The sequence below is a fragment of the Chelonia mydas genome, chromosome 2, assembly GCF_015237465.2.
Source record: "Chelonia mydas isolate rCheMyd1 chromosome 2, rCheMyd1.pri.v2, whole genome shotgun sequence".
NCBI lineage: Eukaryota > Metazoa > Chordata > Testudines > Cheloniidae > Chelonia > Chelonia mydas.
Window position 1 is genome coordinate 75661652 of NC_057850.1, and position 11047 is coordinate 75672698.

Consider the following 11047-nt stretch of genomic DNA (forward strand, 5'->3'; position numbering starts at 1 on the left):
TGGGTTGCTTGTTCCTGCTGTTCAGAATCAGGACAAAGAAGAAGCCTCCCTGCTGCTAGTAGGTTAGTAAATCTGGAGCACAGGCAGACAAGACTTTCAATTCTTTGATGGCCATTTGACATTGGGCTCACAGCTAAGAATAATAATTTTAGGGCAGGGAAACTCAAGTGACAGACTGCTGGATCATCTGGTAGACTGGAAGAGCTAGAGAGATTTAATTTCCTAAAGAATAATTTTCTGCAAGCTGTATAAACTTCCCATATTTAATGGACATGGTCAAGGTAAGGTATTTTCATCATTTTAAAAATATTTTTCCTCTCAGTTATTACTTGTAGTTGTGTGTAGGGATGTGTAGCTACACGTCTCACTGAAAAGCAGTCTGTGTCCACATTGCCGTACGTAGCTACACACAGCAATGAAAGTCTCTAGCATGAGGGAGGCAGAAGGGAAAGGCTCCAACAGCAGGAAGCTACTGCTCTCTCTCGGTTGTCGTCTCCCCTCCCACGCCAAGTCAGAACCTTTCCGGGGGGAAAGGCTCCAGCAGTAGGAAGGCAGTGGGACACTACACTGCTCAACGTAGCAGTGAAGACATGGGAGGCACCACTTGGGCATGTAGAGAGCTGTGTAGAGTATATACCAGGGCAGGGGCGGCAGGTTTGTAGAAATTTTGGTGGAGCCCAGAATGCTCAGAGCCCGCCCCCTCCAAACTCCGCCCCCCACCTGCCTAAGACTCTGAGAGGGAGTTTAGGTGTGGGGAGGAGGTTTGGGGTGCAGGCCCTGGGTTGGAGCAGGGGATTGGGGTGTAGGATGGTTGAGAGGCTGGGCTCTGGGAGGAAGTTTGGGTGCTGGGTGCAGGCTCTGGGCTAGGGCAGGGCCTGGGGATGCAGGAGGGGGTGAGGGGTGAAGGCTCTGGGACAGAGTTTGGGTGCAGGAGGGGTGTGTGGGAAGGGGTTGAGGGTGCAGGCTCTGGGAGGGAGTGTGGGGGCAGGAGAGGGTGTGTGGGAAGAGGTGAGGGTGCTGGGTCAATTAGAAGTGGAAAGTCAGAAGCAGCACTTGCCTGCTTCAATATATTATATTTTGTTGTACCTGTTGTGATTCATAGACTAGACTCATAGACTTTAAAGTTAGAAGGGACCATTATGATCATCTAGTCTGACCTCCTGCACAACGCAGGCCACAGAATCTCACCCACCCATTCTTGTAATAAACCCCTAACCTATGTCTGAGCCACTGAAGTCCTCAAATTATGGTTTAAAGACTTCAAGGTGTAGAGAATCCTCCAGCAAGTGACCCGTGCCCCACGCTGCAGAGGAAGGCGAAAAAACCCCAGGACCTCTGCCAATCTGCCCTGGGGGAAAATTCCTTCCTGACCCCAAATATGGCAATTAGCTAAACCCTGAGTATGTGGGCAAGATTCACCAGCCAGATACCCAGGAAAGAATTCTCTGTAGTAACTCAGATCCCACCCCATCTAACATCCCATCACAGGCCATTGGACATATATACTGCCAATGGTCAGAGACCAATTAATTGCCTAAATTAGGCTATCCCATCATACCATCTCCTCCATAAACTTATCAAGCTTAATCTTGAAGCCAGATAGGTCTTTTGCCCCCACTACTTCCCTTGGAAGGCTGTTCCAGAACTTCAGTCCTCTGATGGTTAGAAACCTCCATCTAATTTCAAGTCTAAACTTCCTGATGGCCAGTTTATATCCATTTATTCTTGTGTCCACATTGGTACTGAGCTTAAATAATTCCTCTCCCTCCCTGGTATTTATCCCTCTGATCTATTTAGAGAGAGCAATCATATCTCCCCTCAGCCTTCTTTTGATTAGGCTAAACAAGCCAAGCTCTTTGAGTCTCCTTTCATAAGAAAGTTTTTCCATTCCTCGAATCATCCTAGTAGTCATTCTCTGTACCTGTTCCAGTTTGAATTAATCTTTCTTAAACATGGGAGACCAGAACTGCACACAATATTCCAGATGAGGTCTTGCCAGTACCTTGTACAATGGTACTAACACCTCCTTATCTCTACTGGAAATGCCTCACCTGATGCATCCCAAAACCGCATTAACTTTTTTCACTGCCATATCACATTGGCGGCTCATAGTCATCCTGTGGTCAACCAATACTCCTAGGTCCTTCTCCTCCTCCGTTACTTCTAATTGATGCGTCCCCAGCTTATAACTAAAATTCTTGTTATTAATCCCTAAATGCATGACCTTGCACTTTTCACTATTAAATTTCATCCTATTACTATTACTCCAGTTTACAAGATCATCCAGATCTTCCTGTATGATATTCCATTCCTTCTCTGTATTGGCAATACCTCCCAGCTTTGTGTCATCCGCAAACTTTATTAGCACACTCCCACTTTTTGTGCCAAGGTCAGTAAAAAAAAGATTAAATAAGATTGGTCCCAAAACTGATCCTTGAGGAATTCCACTAGTAACCTCTCTCCAGCCTGACAGTTTACCTTTCAGTATGACCCGCTGTGGTCTCCCCTTTAAGCAGTTCCTTATCCACCTTTCAATTTTCATATTGATCCCCATCTTTTCCAATTTAACTAATAATTCCCCATGTGGAACCGTATCAAATGCCTTACTGAAATCAAGGTAAATTAGATCCACTGCGTTTCCTTTGTCTAATAAATCTGTTACCTTCTGAAAGGAGGAGATCAGGTTGGTTTGGCACAATCTACCTTCTTTAAAACCATGTTGTATTTTATCCCAATTGCCATTGACCACTGTTTTAGACTGTTCCTTCTGTTTTACTGGCTGGCTGAGAGTCACGTCTGACTGCGTAGTTGGGGGGCAGGGCCCCCTAGCTTCCCCAGGAGCCCCACCCAAGCAGGCTCACTGAGGGAAGCACACGGTGTGGCAGACAGCATCACACTGGCCCTCTAGGGCTCTATAACAATCACACACCTTTATCCCACCACGTAGATCCTTTAGAAATGTATAGGGGAAACTGAGGCACCCACAAAGTATTCAGAGAAAACATTAAGAACATTCCCACTTTGTAACACCTGTATACAACCAATTTATATACTTTAAAGGGTATAAAATAATCAAGTACTGTGCTAAACACGATCATACCCCAAACTGACCGCCAAATTTAAGTTGCGTGTTTTTCCCCAAAGGTGAGGGTTCTGGGGTGGGGCTAGGGATGAGCGGTTCACCGTACAAGAGGGGGCTCAGGCTCTAGGGTGAGGTAGGGCTGGGGATGAGGAGCCTGGGGTGCAGACAGGCTGCCCCAGGGCTAGGGTCAGAGAGGACTTTCCCCCCTCTCCTCTCCCCGCCGGCAGCAGCGAGCTCTGGGTGAGGGACCCCTCCGCTCCCCTGATGCCCCTCACCGTAGTCTCACTGGGGGTGGGGCTGCCCCTTGCCCAGTGTGGGGCAGGAGTGATGGCTGTGGGGTGGGAGGGGAAGGGCAGAGGGTCACAAAATTCCCCCAAGCCCCAGCTGCTCAGCTCCAGGAAGCCCCCCAGCTCCATCTCCCCTGCAGTGGGTGGGTGCTGGGGGGGGAGAGGGGACTGCCATCACATGTGGCTTCCTTCCTTCCCTGCTGCCCTTCACCGTAGCCTCACTGGGGGTGGGGGATGGGGCTGCCCCTTATGCAGCATGGGGCAGGAGTGGTGGCTGCGGGGAGAGGGGCCAGATTATAGGTCAAACACTCACCGAAGCCCCAGCAGCTGCTCAGGTGAGTGCGGTCCACTGCAGATGATCAGGTCTCCTCCTGGTGGGTGCTGGGGAAGGGGAGGGCTGCCAAGCACATGTGGTGTGTGCCTCCTCCCCCTCCTGAGTGCTCAGCCTGCTGCCCCCGTCTCTTGCTGCCACAGGCAGCAACAGCTGGAAGTGGAAACGCAGGCAGGCAAGGGAGAGCCGCCCGCTGCTTTCATTCCGGCAGGGACGCTCTGGGGCCGGGAGGACGCGCACGGGGGGCCCACTCCAGGCAGGGCCGGGGGAGAAACTCAGCTCCAAATATTGGTGGAGCAGGGCCCCCAGCTCTGAATGTTCCTGGTGCCAGGGCTCCAGGAGCCCATATAACTTGCTGCCTATGTACCAGGGTTCTGTGTTTCTATACTCTTCTCATCTAAGCAGTGCTTCACCATCTACATTGCTATTTATACCATTGCTAGCTGGGTGAGCAGTGCCTTACTCTGCATGCCAGCATAAGTGTAGACATGCCATAACAGTCTGGTTAAACCTGGAAGCTCAAATGACTTATTCCTGTATCTTCCTTCCCCCACCCCCTCTCTCCATACGCACACATGCTTTGGCATTGCTATTCTAAGTTTGCTGATGAGTCATTGGCTGCTGGTCCGCACTTTTAAAAATGATCATTATATCTGAAAGATTCCTCATTAAAATCTTTTTTCCCTACACATATAGAAAAGCCACATGAAGTTAACTGTAGCTCTCCTACAACGTTGTTGTAAGAGTCCAGCTGAGGAGAAACCAATTACCCAAGTAGACAGCTCTGACCAGAGAGAACACATGGCTAGGTTGGGAGCGTCCATTAACTTCTAAGCAGTTTAAATCGCAATTTGAAACTGTCCTCTCCTTGTGGAACTCCAAGGGAAACATGAGGTGTCCCCTTCTAGGGTGGATCCTTCTGCGGCCCAGCGACTCCTGCTGGCTCAGGCAAGTGCAGCCTGCACCTCCTGCCACCAGCAGGGTGCCTCAAACTCCAAACTTTGTTGAGAATTACATTAACTTTGCAAACTAGTAAGAGAATAAAACAGTTGGGTCAACATTTGAGCATTAATAATCCTTATTTCAAGCCTCAGCTCTGGGCAAAATATGATCTGTTCTGCAGGAAAGTAGGATGGCAGATGAAGCTGTGCATAGGCCTGTGACAGAGGGAAGGGAGTTAACAGGTAAGCCTGCACTCTGATCCCTCTGACACCCATTAGTTCCCCCAAGGTAAGCTGATTAGCTAATTACCTTTAATTTCCACACTCAGGCTGCAGGGCTGGGTGAGCTAATGAGCCAATTAGCCCATCAGCTCCAGACAGATAAGAGGCACAGGAAAGAAGTGCCAGGGGAGGGGAGGAATAGTGCTAGAAGGGCCCGGTGTCACAGAGGCCTCTACACCTGGCAGGTCCTGAGGAGAGGGCTGAAAGCATGAGACCGGGAATGTGTCAGTGGAGAGAACTCAAATAAATGGCACAAAGAATACAAAGCCAGTAGTTTCTGAGGTGTGAAAAAGGGAAAAACAGTGGGGATCCTGCTACAAGGCTACATTTGTGGTCTCTGGATCCTGGGATTGTCTGGAGGCTATTCCACTATCCAGTGTAAGTTGGGGCACCCTCAGGGCTGTGTAAAGTATGCCCAGATACCTATGGCACCTAGGGGGATGTTCTAACAGCTGCTGGAATTCTCCAACCATGCCCCATCTCCTGGGAACTCTCCTGCATAGCCTGGTACCCTCAATGGAGTGGTCTGAAGTAGATCTACTTTGCTAAGTCTATGCAGCTATGGATTCCTCCTTTTACCCAAAGGTAGTAGTCTTCAGACAGCTGGCTAAACTGGCTTTCTAGCTGCTTTGCGCCACTGAAGGGTACAAAGCAACAAAAGTGTACCCAAGAGAGTTCCTATTCCTAGATATTCTACATGTGAAAAATGTGAGCAAACACACCAAAAGAAACTGTTTCCTATGTATAATGACAGGTTTCAGAGTAGCAGCCATGTTACTCTGTATTCGCAAAAAGAAAAGGAGTACTTGTGGCACCTTAGAGACTAACGTTTATTTGAACATAAGCTTTCGTGAGCTACAGCTCACTTAATTGGATGCATTCAGTGGAAAATACAGCGGGGAGATTTATATACATAGAGAACATGAAACAATGGGTGCTACCATACACGCTGTAAGGAGAGTGGTCACTTAAGGTGAGCTATTACCATCAGGAGAGTGGGTGGGCGAGAGGGGGGGAACCTTTTTGTAGTGATAATCAAGGTGGGCCATTTGTCAACTGCTGGAAATGGCCCACCTTGATTATCACTACAAAAAGCTTCCCCCCCTCTCGCCCACCCACACTCCTGATGGTAATAGCTCACCTTAAGTGACCACTCTCCTTACAGCGTGTATGGTAGCACCCATTGTTTCATGTTCTCTATGTATATAAATCTTCCCCGCTGTATTTTCCACTGAATGCATCCAATTAAGTGAGCTGTAGCTCACGAAAGCTTATGTTCGAATACATTTGTTAGTCTCTAAGGTGCCACAAGTACTCCTTTTCAGTTTCCTGTGTGTTTACTTTGGCAGCCATCAGATGCCGGCTAGTGTGTTTAAAAAAAAAAAAAAGTGCATTGAGTGCTAAATAAATGTAAATAAACAGAACAAGTTTTTGATAAACAGGAATTAAAGCACCCACTTGCTTTTATAGTATTTGTCACTCATTCTAAATCTCTGCTTCCACCGACGTGTCCTCCTATTATGTATGTCATCCCCTTACTCTGGTTATAATGGCTACTGGATAAACTGGACAAAAGTTAGGTGGATGGATGGATTATAAATCAGGATGAACTGGATAAATTTTCTGCACAGTACAAGCCTTCTGCTATTTATATAGCAGATGGGGATTCTGCCTAGAGTATACTATTTAAGATCAGGAAGCATCCAGAGACTGAGTCTTAACTTCTGTACCGAGGATTGCTAGAACCTTATAACCCCATCTCTGTGACAATGGAAAAGATATAATGTATGTGCATAAGCTGAATCTTTCAATACAATTTTACAGTAAACTATAGCAAAAAACATTTGGTAACTTTCATTCCTGGTATACCTGCACTGAATGTAATGGTATTACACCAAGCATGAATTTGGCCTTTTGATTTTGTCCATATTAACTATTCAGAATTGGGCTTTGAATATATTTACATATCTGTTTTCTAACTAGACAGTCCTCCAATAGAAAGTCGTAGAAGAATAAGAAACTATTCCATATAAACTAGGCTTTGTTATAAAAGTAACATCTGTTGCAGTTTTAGGTTTGCTAACAAAAATTAATACAGTGAAGATTTGACAGGTATGGGTTTAATTAGACCGCTGTCATGCACTTGGCCATAACAGGAATGAATTATGGTGAACAACAATTAATACTGCAAAATGATGCTTGTTACAAGAGAACAGTGTCCTTCATTCCAGAATGTGGCGGTTTCGGGTTTTTTATACCAAGAATAGCACAAGAAGTCAGACATAAGATCTTTGTGTGTGCAAGTTGCAGAAGTGCCCCATTTTCTCCTCTTAAGACCACCCCTGGAGACTCTGCCTTGTTGTTGCAACACTGTTGGGAGGCACCAGATGGCACTATTACAGTAAACTGGCTTACTCAATGTACAAGGAAGTAGCTAGTGGGAAAATATTTGGTCAGTGGTGATGCAGTTTTTTAGATTTACTGGTGAGACACTCTACGATCTTTGATGCTCAATATATGACAATCATTTTCTTACATGCAGAGCTGCTCTCTATTGGTAATACCCACTTAAACAACTAAAATATTACATGTTGCCAAAACATTATAGTGGTGACCAGGCTTGTCCACATCTTTCTTATTAGACAGTCAACAGTCCTCCCAGGATGCTAAATCCACTGCAGGATTTGAAGACACCCGAATGGTGATATTGGGCGCCAGTTTCCATTTATTTAGTCTGTGACCTGCAGCACCAGAAAAAAAAACAACAAAAAAAAAAACTATGGGGTCTTGTTTGTGTCAGTTGACTTAAGGAATCACCTTTATATTCACTCTAACTGAGCCTTCTCTCCTCTTTATTGTGAGGCACTCTACAACCCAAAATACAGATATGACATAGCCTGACAATCACTCCTTAGGGACTCAGCCTACTAGTTCTACTGCACTCCCAAACACAGAAGTGATGTCTGAGCTTTAAGTAAAATTTTACTTCCCCTGACTGCTTCTAGGTCACCAGGTCAGCCACTCTGCGAGATTTGTTTTTTTAAAACAAGTTTGGGGCCATATCCTCATGTGGAGTAAAAGTGTAGCTCAATTAATGATAATGGAAAAACACTGATGGTAGCGTCATCATTAACTGTACATTTATTCAAGCTAAAGATCTGGCCTAAAGCCTTTTTTTTGTATTTGCAGAACAGCCAGCTACGATGTAAGATGTGTGACTTAAAAGGATTCCAGCCCAATTGTCAGTGAAGCATCTACAGCATCTCTGAGGCAAAGACTTAACATTCGAAACCTCTTCAATAAGCCAACCACAAAAAATGTTCAAAAGTCATTAATTGGGCCACAAAAAGTTTGGCTTATATCATGAGGTTGTTTAAAGTGTTTTTGTTTAAATGCCTTCTGCTTTTGGAGCTTTTTGGGTGCTCTCACTGTGTTGGTAAGCTTTTCTCATCAACCAAAAGACTTGTTTAAATGAAACGTTTTCAGGCAATCTCTGGATTTGAGCAGCTGGGTCTTTAACTAAGATACCAACCACCAGGAGTCTGGCAATGAAACAGTGAATTGGCAAAACTGTTTTGACTAATTGTCCCCAAGTTCGTTAGAAAATGCAAATGGAGATGTGGCATTTGAGAGGCTTTGATCTGACTCATTGGCACAGGTTTGAAAACCAACCCAGGAAAATTTTTATGGGCAGGGGTGTGATTGAAATCAATTCAATTCAATGTATTTTTTCCCCTCCATTATACAGGGAAAGGCTTTTTAATTTCCTGGTGCAAGCCAAAATGGAGCCAGGATCAGTGGAGGCTGCACATGAACTCATTGTCATTTTATAAGAGTCCATGAGTCAGGACCATGAAGTGGATGATTGAGAACCAGTGTGACACCTTCTACCATGCAAGCATGGCAGTCCTGAGGATCTGTCAGGGTGGTATGGAACTCCTCTGAATGATTATAAAGGGTTTACGCTATTTGGTTCCTTGTGTCTGCTGTTTAATTCTAAGACACAGTAATAGAGGACAGAGGGAAGATAACCCAGCTGTGATACAGTTTTTCCCTTTCAATAAGAAATACCAATCTCCCTTGTTTCAGTCAGTTTTCCCCAAAGATACTGCCATGGTTACAGCAATTGAAAAGATGCAATGCATTAGAATTGAGAAATTCTAAAACTGGATAATGCAATATGCACTTGAGGGCCTCTCATTTCTTTGTGCCTAGTCTTGCTTTGAACCTGAGATACAGTATCATAAGCTTTCTACTCTGGATTTCTCATTTGTGACACATTAGTCGTACCACTTTACATCTTCTATTAGCCACACACACGTATTTGTATTCTATGTACTGTAATCATGTCCTTCCACCGTCACAATCGATGCAGTAACTCAAGTTAGAGACCTACAGCACAATATTGCTACACTCCCATTGAGTCTCATTGAAATCCACTTACTCACACTACGTGACTCAGTATCTCACTCCGTCATTCCCCTCAGTTTCACTTATAGACACACTCACCTATTAGTTTGCATATATAAAAACAAACCTAACCAATGGCAGTATGTATGAACTGTTGTCTTAAGTCTAAAAACCTTTAAGAATGGAACAGCACAAGCAGTACCTAAGAGCACCAGCAGCTACACGTAACGAACTGTACGGAATGTGTTTGCATTTGGTTCAACCAAAAAGTGTTATGATTCACACAGATGAAAGTGTGTGTTGTCCTTAAGGATATTTGAAACAAACAGTTGCATGAAGGTATAGAGTTAGAAGGGACACTCATACTCCAGGTGCAAGTACATTGTGGAGCAGTTAGTTTCCCACCAAATGGTCGCTCCTCACTTCTAATCTCTTACTGCTTCCTGCTGGCAGTGCATTGTTAGTCACACAAGGGCAGAAACTGAGCCACTAGCTTCTTACATATGTCACTGATATAGATACATCTCTGCAAATGAGCCCAAGCAAAAGCATGTACAGTCTCCTATTGACATCTCTGAAATCCCAACTATGTTCATGACAGTCAAAAAACAAAAAAGCCCACTCCATTTCATGTGTAACTTCTACTACACCCACTCATTGTATAACATAGTGTCACTATGAGCACTTGAAACTACCACCTCCCCCCCAAACCAAAAAACAAATACTTAAAGCAGCACTCTTTCCCTTACTACCAAAAGCGGTCAGAGGTCCAGGTTGTCTATATTTGATACAGAGCGTTCCAGAAGACTTTGTCTGGCATATATCCTCATGGAAGTACAATTGCTTCCAATTGGATATTATTTTCCAATCCAATATATTGTCTTGAGGCGAAGTCAAAGAAGAAGAGAGAGTTACAAATCCAATCTTTTATTATTGGTCAGCAGCATTCCAACAGTCTGCTGCTTCTTCTAAAAATTGTTCTAGGAATGTTGGGGTTCCTATATAAGTGATGTTCACCTGCAAGTTACACTTTACAACATTACAATTGTCATCAGCACTGCCCACATCGCATCCTCCTTTTTTATTTTTAAGGGCAAATGAATTCTCTGCCTCAAACTTTGTGTGTGTCCAAACTAGACAACGCTTATAGTATTGTTCATATGGGCTGAGGCTAAATGCTACAATCAAAGAATCTCTTATGAGGTACTGCACACAGACACGCACACACACAGCCCACCCATTAACTTCAACTGGAGTTGTGGGTGCTCAGCACTTTGGAAGTGAGACTTAGTTCTTTACATATTGCTTTTCCGTAATTTCCCTTTTACCCTTCCTCCAGCATGTTCCATGATGTTTTACATAATGAGCCAAATTCATCCATCACATAACCCCGTTAAAGTTAGTGAACTTAAGCTTCTCTAATTTAGTTGCCAATCCTTAACAGGATCCAATAAATCAGACAGTTACATCTTGAATGATCCTTTGCAGTGCAAATGGGTCAGCATTAATGGGTTCTCAGAGTGTACAATTCTCATGTTAGGCACCATGGACAGAACACAACTTGTACCAGAGCTAGAACCAGTAAAAGGACTGGGAAGAGGCACCTTGTGCCTATTCCATTCTGCAACCTGCACCATTGCTGTAGTGACTCCAGGACCACTACGGGAGTGCAGAATCACTGGGGAGGAAGAATGCCAATGGCCACTCACTGCCC

At 44.7% G+C, this 11047-nt stretch overlaps 1 long non-coding RNA gene across 1 annotated transcript; it reads left to right on the plus strand.

Moving 5' to 3' along the window:
- The first annotated feature begins 5068 nt into the window (after positions 1-5068).
- Positions 5069-9002, plus strand: LOC122464245. The gene is made up of 3 exons (XR_006288188.1): positions 5069-5301; positions 8113-8581; positions 8672-9002. It is a non-coding gene; the product is annotated as an uncharacterized LOC122464245 (long non-coding RNA).
- Positions 9003-11047: the final 2045 nt, after the last annotated feature.